Source organism: Zingiber officinale, chromosome 1A, assembly GCF_018446385.1.
Source record: "Zingiber officinale cultivar Zhangliang chromosome 1A, Zo_v1.1, whole genome shotgun sequence".
In the NCBI taxonomy this organism is placed as follows: Eukaryota; Viridiplantae; Streptophyta; class Magnoliopsida; order Zingiberales; family Zingiberaceae; genus Zingiber; species Zingiber officinale.
The window spans coordinates 38,406,069-38,428,549 of NC_055987.1; the positions used below are offsets into that span (position 1 = coordinate 38,406,069).

Sequence of the window (22,481 nt, forward strand, 5' to 3'; positions counted from 1 at the left end):
TTATCTAAAAAAGTACTATAATTTTAAAAACAAAAAAACAATAGTATAAAAATAGTATTATTTTTTTTCTATCTCTCCCAACAACCTTTTAAATCCCCTCTCTTTCTTATCATTTTTCAATACATCCTCTTTCCAGAATAAAAAAGGATCTGACATTTTTTTCCAAATCAAACCCACACACTAGTGTAACACCCGCTTCTCTATACATCAACGATAACATTCTCCAGGTACTTCTTTGAACACGTGTCCTCCTCTGGTTGCAGATTCTTCATGGAATACGCTCTCTTGTAACTTATAAACACTTTCGGTTTTTTACCGATATGTCTTCTCGTTTATCCAAAAGGTATTCTAATTTTAAAATTATTAGAAGGTATAAAAAAATAGTGTTAATTTTTTTTTATCCCTTTTACCAACCTCCTAAATATTTTTTTTCATCATTTTTCAATGCATCCTCTCTCTCCAAGATTTAAAAAATGTCTGATATTTTCTCATATCAAGCTCAGCGTGGGTTTGATATTTTCTCACATCATGCCTAACGTGAACTTGATGTTAGACCATATCAGGCTCACACTGGACCTGATATTTTCCCATATCAGGTCCACTAGGGGATGCATTGGAAAATAACGACTGGAGAGAAGGGATTTAGGAGGTTGACGAGAAGGGTAGGAAGGGAACAATATTATTTTTGGTGCTCTTTTTGATAGTTTTGAAATTAAAGTGCTCCTTTGGGTAGATAAGAAAATATAGCCGCCCTTTTTGGTAAAAATCCGAAACACTTTCATTTTCTAGTAGATTTCTTTTCTTCTCATTTAGGCGGTATGATTCGGGGTAATATAATTAAGTTTGTAATATAATTAATTTTTTTTAATATATATAATGTAATTAATATGATATTATTATATTTAATAAAAAGGTTATATATTTAATTTTTTATTAAAGGATAATTATATTTTTTTATTTGATGTCTATTATTTTTTATAAATAATGTAATTTATATTATTATAAAATAATAAAAATATCTTGTGATTTTTACTGGTGACAGTTGGCTACTGTGGCCAACTGTGACTGCGGCGCCCTCGCCGGTGACAGGCGATCGATGGTGACGGGTGACGGCGTGAAAAGTGGCAGACGACGACCTACAAGAAATGAACTAGGAATATATTTAACATATTAAATCTTAAGATTTTAATATAATCATATTATATAGTATTAATCTTGTAATCTAGATTATAAAAATTTATTATCTTTTATTATCTAAATTATATTACATTGTATATGTAAAACTGTACTAAGTAAAATAATTAATCTTATAATATAATCCTGATCGGCAAAACACCATGTCTGCCTTTGTTGGGAAATATACCGCTGATTTATTTTATTTATTTGCCCAATTTTTATAATTTTAATTTTAAAATTGTGGTTTAAGTTTCTCTTATTCTTGGAGTTGGGATAGCTCAGTAAAGTATTTGACATATAACCATCTGTCTAATTAATTGAACTGAAAATATAGGGGGTACACATGTAATTTCCTAAATAGTCGGGAGTAAACGCAAAGATTTGAAATTATGATGATTTTTTTTGTAAAATTAATTATTAATCTGAAGCATGAGAAACACGCGCAGAGGAACTGATAAAAGAAGGCCAAGTACATGGCGACGCCGGGGAAAGGAATTCTTGCCGCTGCCGACAGCACCGGGACCATCGGCAAATGACTCTCCAGCATCAACGTTGAGAACACCGAGACCAACTGCCAGGCCCTCCGCCAGCTCCTCTTCAGCACCGCCGACGCCCTCCCTTTCCTCTCCGGCATCTTCCTCGTCGAGGAGACCCTGTTCCAGTCCACCCTCGATGGCCAGCCCTTCGTGGACCTCCTCAATGGCTCTTGTGTCATCCCTGGAATCAAGGTCGACGAGGGCATCGTGGAGCTGGTTGGCACCGCCGGCGAGACCATCATGCAGGGCCTCGACGGCTTCGTCGCCGTCTGCGCCAAGTACTAAGTACGCAGCTGGTGCCCGATTTGCCAAGTGGCAGGCGGTGCTCAAGATCGGACCCACCACCATCGAGCCGTAGGAGGTGGCGGTGCAGCAGAACGCGGGGTTGGCGCACTACGTGATTGTTTGTCAGGAGAACTGTTGACGGATGACTCATATTTGGATGAAGTCAATGCAATGGATGTTATGGAAGAAAAATCTGTTAAAATTTTTCGTAATAAAATTCTATTACGATTATATATAACAGAATTCTGTTACGATTTTTCATAACAAAATTCTGTTGCGATTTTTTATAACAAAATTCTGTTATGATTTTACCGTGTTTGGATTTATGTATTATTTATATGGATCATTGTAAACCTATTGTACAACAACAATCATAAAAATCATGTAATATGATTCTCATGTGTAGAGAGAATTCTAATAAACCTTCGGCCGTTTTATGGAGTAGGCACGTCGCCGAACCACGATAACTCGTGCATCTTTGTCTTGTTGCTTCACACGATCTCTTTTCTCTCTTCCTCTTCTTCCACGCGTTAGAGGTTGAGAAGTGTTGTTGCCCCCTTCTTTACGCAACAATTGGTATCAGAGCTACAGGTTTTGGCGGATTTCTTCAACATGTCGTGGGCGACTTCTGCGAAGTTTGATATGGTGAAGTTTGACGGAACCAGAAACTTTGGATTATGGCATAGAAGGGTCAAGGACTTGTTGGTGCAACAAGGCATGGTAAAGGTGCTAGGAGAAAAAAAAATTAGAAAGCATAAAGAGATCAGATTGAGAAGAACTACAGGTGAAGGCAGTAGCAATAATCAGACTTTGTCTTACGAATGATGTGATGTACCATGTCATGGACGAGGAGTCACCGGTGATAGTTTAGCACAAGTTGGAAAACCGGTACATGTCAAAGTCATTGACAAACAAGCTGTATCTCAAGTAGAAATTATTCGAGCTGAAGATGATAGAAGGAACCGATCTGAGCCAACACATCAACGTATTCAACCAGATTGTAAGTGATCTGAAGCGGGTTGATGTGAAGATCGAAGACGAAGACAAGGCGCTGATGTTGTTGAATTCTCTACCTTCATCTTCTACGTACGAGAATTTGGTTACTACTTTGATATGTGATAAAGAAACTCTCAAATTGGAGGAGATCACAGGTGCGTTGCTAGGTTTTTACCCAAGGAAGAAAACAAGCAATAAAATTTCTTAAGGAGAAGGACTTGTGGTAAATAACAACCAAGAACGTGGTAAGAGCAAATCTCGACATGGATATGACAACAACAACAAGGCTCGTTCTAAGTTGAGAAGGAAGAAGGTGATCACGTGCTATAAATGTGGAGGCAAAGGTCATATCAAGAGAGATTGTCCAAAGATAAAGAAACATGTTGCAAAGAACAAAGGTAGTTTGACAAAGTCTGCAAACATAGTTGAAGAGGAAAATTCAGAGAGCGGTGATGGAGATATGCTATCAGTTATGTCGAGTTCGGAGTAGCCGACGGATGCATGGATTTTAGACTCTGCATGTTTATATCACATGACTCCAAACAAGGATTGGTTTGACACCTATAGGGCAATGAATTCTGGTTCAGTGTTGATGGGAAATGATGGGTCATGCAAAGTTATCGGCATAGGGAATGCTAGAATCAAGATGTTCGATGGTGTGATCAGAACCCTATGTGATGTCAGATATATACTAGAACTAAGGAAGAACTTGATCTCACTAGGTACACTGGATGGTATTGGTTTCAATTACAAATCAATGAGTGGGGTGATGAAGGTCAGCAAGAAATTAAAGCTCTAAAGGTGTGTTTGGTTCAAGTTATCGTAACCTTGGTTATATGATTACTTGGTAATCACATAACCAAGGTTATGGGGAATAAAACATAATCCTAATCTTGTTTGGTTCAACTTAGGTAATCCTATAATCTAATTTGATATTTACTATATTACCCTTTTAAATTACATGATTAATTTTTTAGAATAAATTAAATTATCAACAATTATTATTAAAATGATATTAATTATTAAGTTGATAATATATATAATAAATAAATATCTGCGTGCAACTACAAATCAATGGGAAATTCACGAACATATTAGCAATTTCGTTGTTCAACACTTCATGAAGCACACTGTTGTCCACACGACAACATCAGAAGAAAAGCGCACCACAATCTTGTGTGCATCTTAGAGCAGAACCTTTGGCCTTGCAGGATCGAAGTTTCAGGTATCATTTCAAAATTATACATGACCTGTGGTTCATTAAGGGAGGTGACACCATTTGCCGTCCTGGCTTTCCGCTTCTCATATTCAAGATCATCCGTTGTAATTCAAATCTACAAAGGGGGAAGGTGTTTCTGATACATAGCCATGGCAGGATGGTGTCCGCCTCCAGGCCACCATTCAGCACCACAGGTGTTAGAGTGTATACTAAAAGCCTAGCTTTTGTATAAACATTTATTTAGAAATAAAGAATCACAATGGTCAAATACCTACATTTATTTGTTAAGTGTGGTTGTTCAATTAATTTATATTGTAGATAACATGGTGTGTGGTGTCACACATAGAAGATTATGTTATCAGTTCTTTATAAATATAAATAGTTGCTCACGACTAAGATGGAAAGGAACAAACCATTGGAATAGTCGTAGTGTAATTAGGTATTAGTTTATCTTGACTAATAAATTTCACTAGCACACTTTAAGTGTATTAAGTATGACCATTTTAGGTAAGTTCTTTTTATACTAACTTGATAAAAGAACTAGACCTTAGTTATTATGCAAGTGTGTACTTTTAATCCTAATATAATAACAAACACATATATTTAGTATTTATTTCTTTGACTTATCAATGGATGAGATTTAGCTCGATAAATCAATAAGCCTGATAAGTTAGGAAATGATATTACTTAGAGTGTGTGTTGTTGATTATAGAAGGAAACTATGTCCTAGTAATCTAGGTTGATAATGTCCCCAAGAAGAGCTCATAAGGATTGTCATGTTAAACCCTGCAGGTGGACTTAGTCCGACATGACGATGAGGTTGAGTGGTACTACTCTTGGACTAAGATATTAATTAAGTGAGTTGTCAGTAACTCATTTAATTAGTGGACATTTGACATCTTAAACACAGGGAGACTAACAGACTCATAATAAAAAGGAGCCCAAAATGTAATTTGGGATTGGTGCGGTAGTTCAATAATAATTCTTTAGTGGTATGAATTATTATTGATGAAGTTAAGTTGTGTGTTCGGGGCGAACACATGAAGCTTAATTTCATCGGGAGACCAAAACCAATTCCTCCTCTCAGTCTCTATCGTAGCCTCTCGTATATAGAGATTTATATTCACCACATACCCACTTCTTACCCAACTCAAGGGGGCCCGCCAAGCTAGCTTGGAACCCAAGCTAGGGTCGGCCAAGACCCAAGGATGGAGCCAAGATTAGTGGTCGGCCCTAGCTTGGAGTCCAAGCTAGGTGTGGCCGGCCACATAGAAAATAAAAAGGAATTTTTATTAAAATGATTTCTTATGTGGATATCATAGTTTTAAGAGAGAGTTTAAAATTTAAACCTTTTCTTTTATAGCTTTCTACAAAAGATTAAGAAAAGATTTGAAATCTTTCCTTATTTATAGATTGAAAGGTAGATTTTAATTTTGAGAAAACTTTCCTTTTTTAACCATATTCATGATTTAAAAGAGAGTTTAAAATTAAATATTTCTTTTATAAGTTTCTACCAAAGATTAAGAAAAGATTTGATATCTTTCCTTATTTATAGATTGAAAGAAGATTTTAATTTTAAAGATAACTTTCCTTTTTAGAAATTATCCACATGTTTAAAAAAAGATTTTAATTTATAAAATTACCGTTTTATAATCCACCATGAAGGGAAAAATTATTGGAGAAATTTTATAAATTTCCGGAAATAAATTAGGAAGTTTTAATTCTTGTGAATAAAAACTTTCCTTGATGGAGAATTAGAGGTGGTCGACCATTACAATTGAGAAAAGGATTTTAATTTTAAATTAAATTTTCCTTTTCATGGCAAAGTAATAAAGAAGTTTTTATTTAAAATTTCCTTATTTGCCAAGGACAAGGATTATAAAAGAGAGGGTAGAGGTGCCTTCAAAAGTGAACTACTCTATTCTTTTTCTTCCTCTCTTTTCTTCCTTGGTGTGGTCGGCCCTAGAGGTTTTCCCTCTCCTCTTTTCTTCTTCTTTAGTGGTCGGTTTCATCTTCTCTTGGAGCTCTTGTTGATGGCCGGTTCGAGCTAGGAGAAGAAGGAGAGAAAGGAGGTTTTGTTTTTAGCATCCCTTGGAGCTTGGTGGTGGTGGCCGGACCTTACTTTTCATGGAGTTATTGTGGTGGCCGAATCTTACTTGGAGAAGAAGGGCTTGGGTGGTTCTCATCTCGGAAGATTGTTGTCCACACAATGTTCGAGATTAGAAGAGGAATACGGTAGAAGATCAAGAGGTTATTTGCTTATAAAGAAAGGTATAACTAGTAATTGTTTTCCGCATCATACTAGTTTTCTTTGTATAGTTATTTTTTGAAATACCAAACACAAGAGACATATGATTCTAGAGTTTCGAATTTGTTTTGAATTTGTGTTTTTGTTTTGTTTTTCGAATTTATGATTCGATTGTTCTTTTTGATTAAACCTAATGTTATTTTAGGAAATTAAATATTGAATTTCTATTAAAGGCTTTGTCGAGACAGTGGTGGATGATCTCATACCCAAGAAGGCATAGTGCCTCGCCATGTTTGACTTGGGAACCGATTTTAGAAATAAATATTTAATTAACTTTGTAACATAGGTTGGACTTGGATCAATAGTGTTAAGTTCCACTTGTGATCTAAGTCTAAACCATTAAGAACAGATAAGTTAAATTTGGAATCAATAATGTTAAGTTCCGTTTGCAATTCCTAATTTAATTTCTAAAGAACACAATAGGTTGTTTAGGATAGGTTCGACACTTGTACAAAATTTTTGTACAGTGGAGTCGGTATGATCTTCCTAGGACCAACCAACAACAGGTCCTTGCAGCTCAGGCCTCGGTAAATCCGTACTCGGCAGCGGCAGAAGCACAATCAACGCTCTCGGCTCAACCATCCCATCTACAGGCGAGCCGCGGTCCGGATCTCGTTCCCCACCATTTTTGGCAGGTGAAATCACCCAACTCGAGCCTTCAGGGCTCTTCCCACGCCGGTCGGAAGGACCAGAACCATTCGCCTCCGCCGCTCGGGTTGGAAGGAAGCGGGAAGGGGATGAATAGGAAGGGAAAGGCGAGAGCGATCCCTTCTGGCCCCAGCTCCTGGCGCCGATGGGGGACACCAGAGAGGGCGGCGGGAGGTCGGCCTCGGGCGAGAAATCCGCGTGATCGTCAAGCGTGAAGAAGGGTGGAGTAGTCGGAGGGCAATTTTGGAAGAAAAAGATTGATAACCCCGAAATCATGAAAACCCTAAGCTTTCCAAGGTTTTCTGATTCTGGGTTATATTCCCTGATTGCTGACGTGACGGGTGCTATGGCAGAGGAGATGGAGTCATTGCATAAGAACCAAACATGGGATCTAGTGGAACTTCCTAAAGGAGAGAAAGCTATAGGGTGCAAGTGGATATTCAAGAAGAAAGAAGTAATGCCAGAGGGAGAAGAAGTAAAGTTTAAGGCTTGGTTGGTAGCAAAGGGATATTCACAGAGAAAGGGGATTGACTATGATGAAATTTTCTCTCCGGTGGTAAGACATACGTCAATTAGAGAGGTGTTGGCTTTGGTGACACATCACAATTTGCAGCTGGAACAAATGGATGTGAAGATGATATTTCTTTATGAAAATTTGGAGGAGTAGATTTTTATGTCACAACCCGAGAGATTTAGTCAGCCTAGATAAGAGTGGTTGGTTTGCAAGTTGAAGAAATCGCTCTATGGATTGAATTAATCTCCTAGGTAATGGTACAAACATTTTGATTCATACATGATTCAAAATGGATATAGGAGATATGAGTATGATTGCTGCATATATGTGAAGAGCCTTGAAGATGAATCACTGGTTTTTTTTACTACTATACGTAGATGACATGCTCATTGTTGCGAAGAAAATGAAGGAAGTTAATAAATTGAAAAGACTACTGAGCAAGGAATTTGACATGAAACATTTGGGAGAGGCCAAGAAGATTCTTGGGATGGAGATTCACAGGGATAGAGCTGCAGGGAGATTATGGTTGTCTCAACGTAGCTATGTGGAGAAGGTGCTGGATAGGTTCAATATGAAGAATGCAAAGTCGGTGAGCACACCCCTGGTACATCACTTCAAGTTATCCAGTACACAGTGTCCAAAGATGGATGACGAGATCCAAGAGATATCAAAAGTTCCTTATGCTAGTGCAGTTGGTTGTCTGATGTATGCCATGGTTTGTACGAGATCAGATTTGGCATAAGCAGTTAGTATGATAAGCAAGTTTCTGTCAAATCCTGTCGAACACATTGGGATGCAGTGAAATAGATTTTCATATACTTAAGAAATACAACTTATTATGACATCATGCTCAGTAGACAACCGGAAGATCCTTTAGTTACCGGGTACGTAAATGCAGACTATGCAGGAGATTTAGATAACAAGAGGTCTACTACAGGATACATGTTCACTGTGGTAGGAGGATCTATTTGTTGGAAATCTACGATACAATCTATTATTGCATTGTCTACTATGGACTCCGAGTACATGGCAGCAGTTAAAGCAGCGAAGGAAACTTTATGACTTATAGGGTCGGTCAGAGAACTCGGTGTTCGGCAATGTGGAGTTAAATTGTTATGAGATAGTCAGAGTGCTATCTATTTAGAGAAGAACCAGGTTTATCATGTGAGAACTAAGCACATTGATGTGAAGTTTCACAAGATCATAGAGTTGATTGCTTCCGGAGAAATTCAACTTGAGAAGATTCACACTATAGACAATGCTGCATACATGTTGACAAAGCAATGACCATAGATAAGTTCAAGCATTAATTGAACTTAATCTATATCTCTAAATGCTAGAGGAAGGAAGCCCAGACCCAGAGATCCGTATGAAGCTTTATTCAGATACTCGTATTCCTCGAAGGGGTGAATATTCTCCAAGGTAGAGATTGTTGATGGGTGGCTCATATTTGGATGAGGTCAATGCGATGGATGTTATGGAAGAAAAACCTATTAAGATTTTTCGTAATAAAATTCTGTTACGATTTTATATAACAGAATTATGTTACGCTTTTTTATAACAGAATTTTATTGTAATTTTTCATAACAAAATTCTGTTATGATTTTACCGGGTTTGGGGTTTATGCATTATTTATAGGGATCATTATAAACCTATTGTATAACAACAATTATAAAAATCATGTAATGTGATTCACATATGTAGAGATAATTCTAATAAAGCATCGGTCATTTTGTGGAGTAGGCACATCGTCGAACCACGATAACTCTTCTTCTCCTTCCTCGTATTTGCTCTCCTTTTGTGCATCTTTGTCTTGTTGCTTCGCGCGATCTCTTTTCTCTCTTCCTCTTCTTCCATGCGTTAGAGGTTGAGAGGTGTTGTTGCCCCCTTCTTTGCGCAACAATTGGTATCAGAGCTACAGATTTTGATGGATTTCTTTAACATGTAGTGGGAGACTTCTGCGAAGTTTGATATGGTGAAGTTTGATGGAACCAGAAACTTTGGATTACGGCAGAGAAGGGTCAAGAACTTGTTGGTGCAACAAGGCATGGTCAAGGTGCTAGGAGAAAGAAAATCGGAAAGCATAGAGAGATCAGATTAGGAAGAACTACAGGTGAAGGCAGTAGCAACAATCAGGCTTTGTCTTACGGATGACGTGATGTACCATGTCATGGACGAAGAGTCACCGGTGACAGTTTGGAAAAAGTTGGAAAATCGGTACATGTCAAAGTCATTGACAAACAAGCTATATCTCAAGTAGAAATTATTCGAGCTGAAGATGACAGAAGGAATCAATCTGAGCCAACACATCAACATATTCAACCAGATTGTACGTGATCTGAAGCGGGTTGATGTGAAGATCGAAGACGAAGGCAAGGCGCTGATGTTGTTGAATTCTCTACCTTTATCTCCTATGTACGAGAATTTGGTTACTACTTTGATGTGGGATAAAGAAACTCTCAAATTGGAGGAGATCACAGGTGTGCTGCTAGGTTTTCACCAAATTAAGGAAGAAAACAAGCAATAAAATTTCTCAAGGAGAATGACTTGTGGTAAATAGCAACCAAGAACGTGGTAGGAGCAAATCTCGACATGGATATGACAACAACAACAAGGCTCGTTCTAAGTCGAGAAGGAAGAAAGTGATCACGTGCTATAAATGTGGAGGCAAAGGTCATATCAAGAGAGATTTTCCAAAGATAAAGAAACATGTTGTAAAGAACAAAGGTAGTTTGACAAAGTCTGCAAACATAGTTGTAGAGGAAAATTCAGAGAGCGGTGATGGAGATATGCTATCAGTTATGTCGAGTTCGGAGTAGCCGACGGATGCATGGATTTTAGACTCTGCATGTTTATATCACATGACTCCAAACAAGGATTGGTTTGACACCTATAGGGTAATGGATTCTGGTTCAGTGTTGATGGGAAATGATGGGTCATGCAAAGTTATCGGCATAGGGAATGTCAGAATCAAGATGTTTGATGGTGTGATCAGAACCCTATGTGATGTTAGATATATACTAGAACTAAGGAAGAACTTGATCTCACTAGGTACATTGGATGGTATTGGTTTCAATTACAAATCAATGAGTGGGGTGATGAAGGTCAGCAAGAAAGCTCTAACAGTAATGAAAGGACAAAAGGTAACAAGAAATATCTACAAGTTGATAGGGACTATAGTCATAGATGGAGCCACCTCGGTGGAGTCTGAATCAGACAGTACTGTCTTGTGGCATATACGGCTAGGGAATATGGGTGAATGTTGGATGCTAGAACTTCACAAGAGAGATTTGTTGAAGGGTGTCACAACGTGCAAGCTTGAATTCTGTAAATTTTGTATTCTTGGGAAACAGAGCAAAGTGCAATTCAAGACGACAACAAACAAGATGGAGAGGATTCTAGACTACGTACATACGGATCTCTGGGGACCAGCCAGTGTAGCATCACGTGGAGGACACTTATATTTTGTGAGTTTTACTAATAAATTCTCACGAAAGGTCTGGGCATACTTTATGCGTCACAAGTTGGAAATTTTTACAAAGTTTAAATTGTGGAAAACTGAAGTGGAGAACCAGACCAGAAGGAAGATCAAATGTCTTAGATCAGACAATGGGACTGAGTACACAGATTCAAAGTTTCAGGAATTTTGTGAGCAACATGGGATAATGAGGCATTTCTCGATTCGTAGGACACCTTAGCAGAACGGGGTGGCAGAAAGGTTGAACAGGACAATCATTGAGAAGGCAAGATGTCTCAGGATGAATGCAGGACTTGCAAAGAATTTCTGGGAGGAAGCAATTAACATGACATGCTATCTCATTAATAGATCACCAAAGGCAACACTAGAAGGTAAAGTATTAGAGGAAGTGTGAACAGAGAATCAAGTAGATTGCTCTCATCTTCGAGTTTTTGGATGTCCAGCCTATATGCACATATCTAGTGAGTTTATCAAAGTTGGATGCAAAGTCAAAGCAGTGCATATTTCTGGGATATCAGAAAGGAGTTAAAGGCTTCAAGGTTTGGGATCCTAAGGTAAACAAGGTGGTAATCAGCAAAAATGTGGTGTTTGACGAGAAAGCTATGTTACAGCGTACTCAGGAAGAAGGAAAGGAAATACCACAAAGCAACATGGAGAAAGATGTTATTCATGTGGAGCTAGAGACTCATGACTCTGATAATTCTTGTTGGAACCCCAAGGTGTTTTGATGTGATCAAACAAGCTAAGTTAGGTCCTGCGTTTGTTTAACCCTTGTGTCTAAGTGTGCAGGAGCTTAGGAACACAGGAAGTCGAGCGGAAGACGAGGCTAGCGAGAAGGACGGCATGGGAGAGAGCCGGCGGGCTCGGTGCGTCCGACGGACAAGGTGACCGCGGAAGAGTACAACGGTGGACGAGAAGAACATGTGCGGCGTTCGAGGGACGAGAAACCGAGAAGGAAGGCTGCTCGAGGAGAAGGCCGGAACTTGGGTTCGGGTGAGCCCTATTCCGGATGGCCGAGATCACCCAAGCTAGCGGAGCCGGAGTTGAAGACCCGGACCGAGACGAGCTGAACCGAAGCAAAGCGACCAGACGAAAAAAGTCAACTAGAGTTGAATTTTGGGGTCCGGGGCGCCCGGAACCCTCCGGGGCGCTCAGACCGAAGTTGTTGACCAGATCGAGTCAAACTCGATCTGAACGTTGGGGGATAAAGTTTTATCCCCTCAGGGCACTCGGAACCCCTTCGGGGCGCCCTGACCAGTGCTATAAATATAGCACTGGTTTGCATAGATCATTCAACTCACTTGTAATCAGTTTTCTCTGTGCTTTCAATTCTGTTTCTTTTATTTGTCATGTCAACGCTGTAAAGAGGCTACTCCGCCCGAAGGAGATAAACAGATAGTGCGCTTACTTTCCTTGGATTAGCAATCCCCTGATTGCAAACCAAGTAAATCTCTTGTGTCTACTCTTTTCTTTTAGTCTCTCAATTTTATTATTACAAGTGTCTTTTAAATTAGTTGAATATCCGAGAAGGGGTTTTGGTTTAATTTTTGTAGGGCAATTCACCCCTCCCCTCTTGCCGGCCTCCAAAGGGACCTACAAGTGGTATCAGAGTAAGGCGCGTCAGGAGGACTAATCGCCGATCGAAGCAACAAGATGGCCGGACCAAGCATCTGTTAGAATTTTTCGGGCCACGAAAACCGCTTTTCACGTCGCGGAAACCCCGAAACACCCTAGCCAAGGATCTCGTGCAAAGAAAAATCCGATTCGAAAAATTCCACGTATTTATATCATGCTTAATACCCGAATATGTTAGATCTACTCCTAGATCTATAGTTTAAAGAAAAACTACCTTTGATGCGTGCCCTTCGCTTATCCCGCTCGACTAAGGTTGAAGTTGGATCTAGAGGGCACAAAGTAGAGCCCCTCTATATGTGTCCACACAAGCAATTAGGTGGAGAAGATGACCGAAACAAGGTGTGCTAGCACCTATGTGGTTTTCGGCCAAGAAGAGGAGGAAGAGAGGGAGAAGTTGCCGAGAGCACCAAGGAAGAAGAAGAATCAAAAAATTGAATTCAAAAATTCAATCAATCCACCATATCATGTGGCCGGCCACATAAATGTTATTAAGTGGGCAATTAATGCTCTTAATTGCCCCCTTAATGTGGCCGGCCACTCATGGGTAACCTCCCATGAGGTGGCAAGCATGAGGTGGCATGGTGATGTGTAGCATCCCCATTGGTTCTCCCATGCCACCTCATCAAATGTGGTGGCATCCAAGTCAAGTCAATATTGACTTTCAACCTTCCTAATTTGGCCAAAGTCAAACATGACCAAATTAACTCCCTTAATTGATTTATCCAACATTTGGATCATACTTGAGTCTAACTCATAGTCAAGTCAAACTTGTGGATTTAGGTCAAGTCAAACTTGCCTTTTATAGACTTTCCATATTTAGCCAAGTCAAACTTGACTTCATCTTTCCTCTTGGTTCATCATATGAACTAGTCTCCATCTATTGCTCTATGTGTGTGACCCTATAGGTTCTTGTCAACGTTGGCAATGTCCCTAAATCCAATTAGGGACATAAGCAATGAGAGGTATCTAGCAACACATCATTGCTACCCAAGTTACAAGAATGTTGAGATCCAACATCACCAATATGACTAATAATTGTGACTCTCACAATATGTGACATTGTCCTTCTATCCTTGATATCTAGATTGATCTTATATGAGGCATAGACCGTGTCATCCTCCAATCAATCTAAGTGTCTTGAACTCAAGTAGACTCACTATAATCAAATAAGCACAATATCACATATTGCCTTATTTGGGCATGGCCATGCACTTAGTGATCTCACTCTATCAAGACTATGATATCACTCCTGTAATATAGGAGGATAGATCCCATCTACATCACTCACATCCCTCCGCATAATTTGTTACATACCCGATAATCGCCTTTATAGTCCACCCAGTTGGGTGACGTTTGTGAAACAAAGTACATAACTCCTTATGTAGGGAACCATGGTGACTTCAGGTCTAAGGACTAAAGTCATACTAATAGTCACTTGAGAAAGTATATGACACTCATATAACGATCCATGATACTTTCTCATGGCGGGTCATTCAGTATACATTCTCCAATGTATACCCATGTGTCAACTTGATATCTCATATCCATGACTTGTGAGATCAAGTCATCATGTTGACCTACATGCTAGTCTCAATGCATTAACATTGTCCTTCTATGTTAATACTTGACTAGGAATAATTAAGTGTAGTGTTCTCTATATCATCTCACTATCGATTTAACTAATCGATTGATATAGATATGAACCTACTACCCTAGGACATTATTATACTTATTTATATAGCACAAATACACACAAGTATAATAATCACAATGCCTTTATTTATATATCAGAAATATATGTACAAGAATATGATACAAAGAGTCCAAAAAGTAACCATCACATGATTGGCTCTAGGGCTCTCACTAACAATCTCCCACTAGCACTAGTGCCAATCATTAGTATCTAATACCCAATGACCTAGTGTGACCATCATGCTTAGTCGTGCGAAAGCCTTGGTCAAGGGATCGCGACGTTAGCCTCTGTGGGTACTCAAAATCTTCACATCTCCTCGATCGATGATCTCGAATGAGATGGGCGCCGTAGTATATGCTTTGTCCGCTGGTGTGAGGTTCCTTAGCCTGCGCAATAGCTCCATTGTTGTCGCAGTAGAGCTCTACGGGATCGGATATGCTAGGAACCACCCCAAGCTCGAAATGAACTTGCGGATCAAGCGCCTCCTTTGCTGCCTCGATGCGACAATATACTCGACCTCCGTTGTAGAATCTGCAATCGTGTCACCTTGAACTCTTCCACTCACGGCTCCACCATTCAAGCGAACACGAACCACGATCGCGATCTGTAATCATCACAGTGGGTTTGGAAGCTAGCATCGGTGTAACCCTTTACAACTAGATGCTCATCACCTCAAATATCAAGAAATAATCCTTAGTCATTCTCAAGTACTTAAGGATATTCTTGACCGCAATCGATGATGCTCACCTGGATCTGACTGGTATCTCAAAGCATACGAGACATCGAGACGAGTACATAACATGGCGTACATGATAGATCCTATGGCCGAGGCATAGGGATCTTATCCATGCGGTCCCTCTCCTCTCTAGAAGAGGGACTTTGAGTCTTCGAAAGACTCACACCATGTGACATCGGCAGATTTCCCTTCTTGGAATTCTGCATGGCAAACCGAAGTAGTACCTTGTCAATGTATGTATTCGACTTAGGCCAAGCAATCTCTTAGATCTATCTCTATAGATCTTAATGCCTAGAATGCGGATGCTTCACTTAAGTCCTTCATTGAGAAACAATTCCCTAGCCAAGTCTTCACAGACTGTAGCGAGGAAATGTCGTTCCCAATGAGAAGTATGTCATCCACATACAATACGAGGAAGACAACTGTGCTCCCACTAACCCTCTTGTAGACACAGGGTTCATCTTCGTTCTTGATGAAACCAAACTGTTTGATTGCATCATCGAATCGAAGATTCCAGCTCCGAGAAGCTTGCTTCAGACCATAAATGGCCCTATGCAGCTTGCATACTCTGCTAGTATGCTGTGGATCTACAAAACCCTCAGGCTGTGTCATGTACACATCCTCGAGGAGGTTTCCATTCAGAAACGCTGTCTTGACATCCATCTGCCAGATCTCATAATCATGGTAGGCTGCAATAGCAAGCATAATCCGAATGGACTTAAACATCGCTACTGGAGAGAAGGTTTCATCATAGTCAATACCATGAATCTGCTTGAAACCTTTAGCTACCAGTCTACCTTTATAGGTATGAGTAAGTCCGTCCATGTTAGTCTTTCTCTTAAAGACCCACTTACACCCAATGGGTTTGACCCCTTCAGGTGGATCAACCAAGGTCCAAACTTGGTTGGTGTACATGGAATCCATTTCGGATCTCATGGCTTCTAGCCATGACTCGAATCTGGGCTCATCACGGCTTCGATGGGTGGTAGGCTCATTCTCAATGAGCATAACGTCATCTGGTCAGGCAAGAGAAATGAGTATCTCTCAGGCTGACGACGTACCCTATCGGACCTGCGAAGAGGTAGGTCTACATGAGCAGGTTGTTGTTCCACAACTTCTTGTGCAACAATCTCATCATCCACAACTCTTTGTGGTTCCTGTTCAGTATCCATCAAGGCTTCAGTGCTATGGTCCATATCTTGAACTTCTTCAAGATCGAACGTACTCCCACTAGTTTTTCTTGAAACAAAGTCCCTTTCTAGAAATACCCCAGTTTTAGCCACAAACACTTTGTGTTGACTGGGAATGTAGAAGTAATATCCCTTCGTTTCCTTGGGATATCCTATAAAATAACACTTATCGGATTTGGGTCCCAATTTGTCTGAGACTTGACGTCGAACGTAAACCTCACAACCCTAAATCCTCATAAAAGACACCTGGGCATCTCTCTCAGTCCATATCCTATATAGTGTCTTTATCACAGCCTTGGATGGAACACGGTTAAGTGTGAAGGCTGCTGTGTCTAGAGCATATCCCCAAAAAAGATATAGGAAGATCTGTGTGACTCATCATAGACCGTACCATATCTAATAGGGTACGATTCCTCCTTTCGAATACACCATTCTACTGTGGTGTCCCAGGAGGAGTGAGCTGGGATAGAATCTCACACTCAGCTAGATAGTTATGAAACTCATGGCTAAGGTATTCTCCACCTCGATCAGATCAAAGTATCTTAATACTCTTGCCTAGCTGATTTTTTACTTCATTCTTGAATTCTTTGAACTTTTCAAAAGATTGTGATTTATGTGTTATCAGATACACATAACCATATCTACTGAAGTCATCAGTAAATGTAATGAAGTACCTATAACCACCCCGAGCAGCGATATTGAAAGGGCCACATACATCACTATGTATGAGTCCTAGCAAGTCTGTCGCTCTCTCGCTATGTCCACTAAAGGGAGTCTTAGTCATCTTGCCTAGAAGGCATGACTCACATGTCTCATATGATTCAAAATCAAATGAGTCCAGCAAACCATCCTTATGGAGCTGGGACAAGCGACTCTCGTTTATGTGGCCTAGGCGGCAATGCCAGAGATAGGTTGGGTTCAACTCATTTGATCTCAACCTCTTGGTACTCACGTTATAGATCCAGGGCTCTCTAAATCTAGAATATAGAGGCCATTCATCAGATGTGCACTACAATAGAACATATCTTTCAAATAAACAAACAACATTTGTCCTTTATTATGAATGAAAAATCTTTATTATCTAAACAGGAAACTGAAATAATATTCTTTGTTAGTGCAGGGACATAACAACAATTATCTAGTTCCAATACAAGCCCAGCGGGCAGAGATAGAAAATATGTTCCTACAGCAACAGCAGCAACCCTTGCTCCATTGCCTACTCGTAGGTCCACCTCGCCCTTTGCCAATGCCCTGCTACTTCTCAGCGCCTGCACATTAGTACAAATGTGAGATGCACATCCAGTATCTAATACCCATGATGTAGAAATAGAAAGGTTGACTTCTATAACATTTATACCTGAAGTAGAAGCCTCGCTTCTTTTCTTCTTAAGATCCTCCAGGTAGATCTTGCAGTTCCTCTTCCAGTGCCCTGTCTGACCACAGTGGAAGCAGGTAGCATCCTTTTGCACCCCGCCCTTGGGTTTGAGTGCTGAAGAGCTGGCTTTGCCCTTGGTCTGGGTCTTACCCTTACCCTTGGGCTTCCACTTGCCCTTACCCTTGCCCTTTTGTACCATCAGGACGGTACTGGTCTTGGTAGTGGTGAGATTGGGCTCAGCAGTTCTCAACATGTTGAGCATCTCGGGCAGTGGTTTGTCTAATTCGTTCATGTTATAGTTCATGACGAATTGACGGTAACTTGCCGGCAACGATTGCAGGATCAAGTCAGTGGCCAGCTCTTGGCCCAATGGGAACCCCAACCTCTCTAGGTTCTCGACGTACCCAATCATCTTGAGTACGTGAGTTCCTACAGGGGTTCCCTCTTTCATCTTACATGAAAAGAGGGCCTGAGTCACTTCAAACCTCTCATGCCTGGCTTGCCCTTGATATAATTGCTTAAGATGGCCAATCATATCAAAGGCATTCATGTTCTCGTGTTGCTTCTGAAGCTCAGAGGACATGCAGCATAGCATTAGGCACGACACGTCTAACGCATCGTCTTGATGCTTCTGATGAGCATCCTTAATGCTACGGGCGGCAGAGGCTGGTGGTGCTTCAGGAACTGCTTGCTCCAGAACATACAGCTTACGTTCCTGCATGAGGACTATCCTCAGGTTCCTGTACCAGTCCAGGAAGTTAGCTCCTGTGAGCTTGTCCTTCTCAAGGACAGATCGTAGGGAGAGAGTGTTCGCGTTTGGTGACATGGCAATCTACAACATATTAAACATGCAGAGAATCAATATCATATTCTATCATCTAATTAGGCCTTTAATTAAATGATGCTCCCACTGAATTTTGTGGGACAAGATCCACATCATACTACATCTTGAGTCAGCTTTGGCTGAATCGCCCAAGACCTAGTATGATCGGTAGGTAGCTAATTACCAATTACATCTCCATGCAACTCTTGTTTATAGGATCAAGATTTAACTTTTACAAATAATCTTGAGTTAGCTTTGGCTAAATCGCCCAAGATTATTTATAAACGTGATCTTGTCCTACCTTTCCAACTATTGGAATACGCCTATAGCTTCACTCGATCCAATTGAGCTTTGCTAGCTACTCAATCTAATTGAGCTCAATCTAACCCGAGCGTGATAGGCGGGACCAAGGTTGTCCCTCCGCATCCTACCAAGATTAAATGCGTTGCTCTGCTTTGGCAGATACGACAATCGCATATGATCGAGGTAGTGATGGGTATCATGGCCCGGTAGGCGTTTACGAGTTGATTTCGATTTAGATCTAATCTAATCGACGATGTGCATCATATTTAGGCGTAAATTAAATCTAATTTAAATCCTAAATGTGTATTGTGCACATCAAGATGTGGTTCCCACATCACATGTGCATCACATACACTCATGCATATTCTATTCTACACAAACATGCATCACATACACATAAGCAAAAATAAAATATATACATTTAAATTATGTGATTGGTCATGGCCCTACTAGGATCCTCTCTAGCCAAAGAGAAGATCCAATGGTCATCCTAAGGTCTAGGTGGCAGCTTCTCCAAGCTCCTCCTTCCGATCCCCATGTGTTGCCGGCATGCTCCCGCGAGTCCGTCTTCTCCGGAATTTCGTCATCTTCAAATTTTGTACATTACAAAATTTATACTCGAGTTACATTCGAGTCTTAAAACTAATTTTTACAGAAATAAAATAATGGAAAAAGGCAACACGCAGGTCGCATCCACAATACAGCACACACAACACATGACGGCACGCAGGCCGTATTATGAATTACACGCATAATTTTTCATAAAAATTCTGGGACTTGGGCCATGACCAACACATACTGTACATAATTCAGAATTGTGTATTTTTTTTTTTTTATTTAAAATTTTTCTACTGATTTTTCTGAATTTTTGAGTCCCTTCTCCACGGCGGTCCCGCTAAGCGGGTTTCGGGCGTAATCGCGGGACAAGGCCCCTTGCGGGGTTAGGGGCAGCGCCCCTATTCGCGAAATAACCTTCGCGAGTGTCCTCTTGCGATTATACAGCGCCCTTACCCGCTGTCCCAAAATCTATTTGGGTGAAACTTGCCGTTTCGGAGAAATTTTTCTCGGTGACAAAAGTGTACAAGTGCTTCGCACTCGTTCTTTCGCCTCTACGAGAAAAATACCCAAAAATTCCTAAAATTTAGAAAAATCACAGAAACTTAAAAGCATCTAAATTTTTGTATCTAATACAAAAATAAATAAATACGTGCTTCGCACGATGGCTCTGATACCACTGTTAGAATTTTTCGGGCCACGAAAACCGCTTTTCGCGTCGCGGAAACCCCGAAACACCCTAGCCAAGGATCTCGTGCAAAGAAAAATCCGATTCGAAAAATTCCACGTATTTATATCATGCTTAATACCCGAATATGTTAGATCTACTCCTAGATCTATAGTTTAAAGAAAAACTACCTTTGATGCGTGCCCTTCGCTTATCCCGCTCGACTAAGGTTGAAGTTGGATCTAGAGGGCACAAAGTAGAGCCCCTCTATATGTGTCCACACAAGCAATTAGGTGGAGAAGATGACCGAAACAAGGTGTGCTAGCACCTATGTGGTTTTCGGCCAAGAAGAGGAGGAAGAGAGGGAGAAGTTGCCGAGAGCACCAAGGAAGAAGAAGAATCAAAAATTGAATTCAAAAATTCAATCAATCCACCATATCATGTGGCCGGCCACATAAATGTTATTAAGTGGGCAATTAATGCTCTTAATTGCCCCCTTAATGTGGCCGGCCACTCATGGGTAACCTCCCATGAGGTGGCAAGCATGAGGTGGCATGGTGATGTGTAGCATCCCCATTGGTTCTCCCATGCCACCTCATCAAATGTGGTGGCATCCAAGTCAAGTCAATATTGACTTTCAACCTTCCTAATTTGGCCAAAGTCAAACATGACCAAATTAACTCCCTTAATTGATTTATCCAACATTTGGATCATACTTGAGTCTAACTCATAGTCAAGTCAAACTTGTGGATTTAGGTCAAGTCAAACTTGCCTTTTATAGACTTTCCATATTTAGCCAAGTCAAACTTGACTTCATCTTTCCTCTTGGTTCATCATATGAACTAGTCTCCATCTATTGCTCTATGTGTGTGACCCTATAGGTTCTTGTCAACGTTGGCAATGTCCCTAAATCCAATTAGGGACATAAGCAATGAGAGGTATCTAGCAACACATCATTGCTACACAAGTTACAAGAATGTTGAGATCCAACATCACCAATATGACTAATAATTGTGACTCTCACAATATGTGACATTGTCCTTCTATCCTTGATATCTAGATTGATCTTATATGAGGCATAGACCGTGTCATCCTCCAATCAATCTAAGTGTCTTGAACTTCAAGTAGACTCACTATAATCAAATAAGCACAATATCACATATTGCCTTATTTGGGCATGGCCATGCACTTAGTGATCTCACTCTATCAAGACTATGATATCACTCCTGTAATATAGGAGGGATAGATCCCATCTACATCACTCACATCCCTCCGCATAATTTGTTACATACCCGATAATCGCCTTTATAGTCCACCCAGTTACGGGTGACGTTTGACGAAACCAAAGTACATAACTCCTTATGTAGGGAACCATGGTGACTTCAGGTCTAAGGACTAAAGTCATACTAATAGTCACTTGAGAAAGTATATGACACTCATATAACGATCCATGATACTTTCTCATGGCGGGTCATTCAGTATACATTCTCCAATGTATACCCATGTGTCAACTTGATATCTCATATCCATGACTTGTGAGATCAAGTCATCATGTTGACCTACATGCTAGTCTCAATGCATTAACATTGTCCTTCTATGTTAATACTTGACTAGGAATAATTAAGTGTAGTGTTCTCTATATCATCTCACTATCGATTTAACTAATCGATTGATATAGATATGAACCTACTACCCTAGGACATTATTATACTTATTTATATAGCACAAATACACACAAGTATAATAATCACAATGCCTTTATTTATATATCAGAAATATATGTACAAGAATATGATACAAAGAGTCCAAAAAGTAATCATCACATGATTGGCTCTAGGGCTCTCACTAACAGCATCGTTCCACCAAAATTCGAGGGGGACTTCGCAGACTGGAAGCGACGTATGGAGGTATTCCTAAGAACTGATTTCGAAATTTGGTTTATTATGAAATATGGTTTTGTAGCTCCGATGAATCAAGATGGAGAAGAAAAAGAAGAGAGTCATTGGACAAAGAAGGAGCAAAATGAGTCTGTAGCGAACAGCCGTGCGGAATACCACCTGCTGAGCGTGTTGCCGCCTCAAGAGGTCAACTGCATCGGAAGCTATTCATCTGCCAAAGAACTCTGGGAGAAATTCCTAGAACTCCATGAAGGCACGTCCGAAGCGAAACTCGCTTGAAGAGACATCCTCCGGAACAAGCTAATGAACATCCGACTGGAAAAAGGTGAATAGGTAGCCAGTCTACACGCAAAGGTAAAAAGAACTGATTATTGGTCTCGAGAACCTCGGAGAAACGGTAACAAATCGGGAAACAATACGCTACGCACTCAACGCGTTTCCCAGAA

General features: G+C 40.3%; 1 pseudogene; it reads left to right on the forward strand.

The window, feature by feature from the left end:
- The first annotated feature begins 1,649 nt into the window (after window positions 1-1,649).
- Window positions 1,650-2,136, forward strand: LOC121997555 (annotated as a pseudogene).
- The last annotated feature ends 20,345 nt before the right edge of the window (window positions 2,137-22,481 follow it).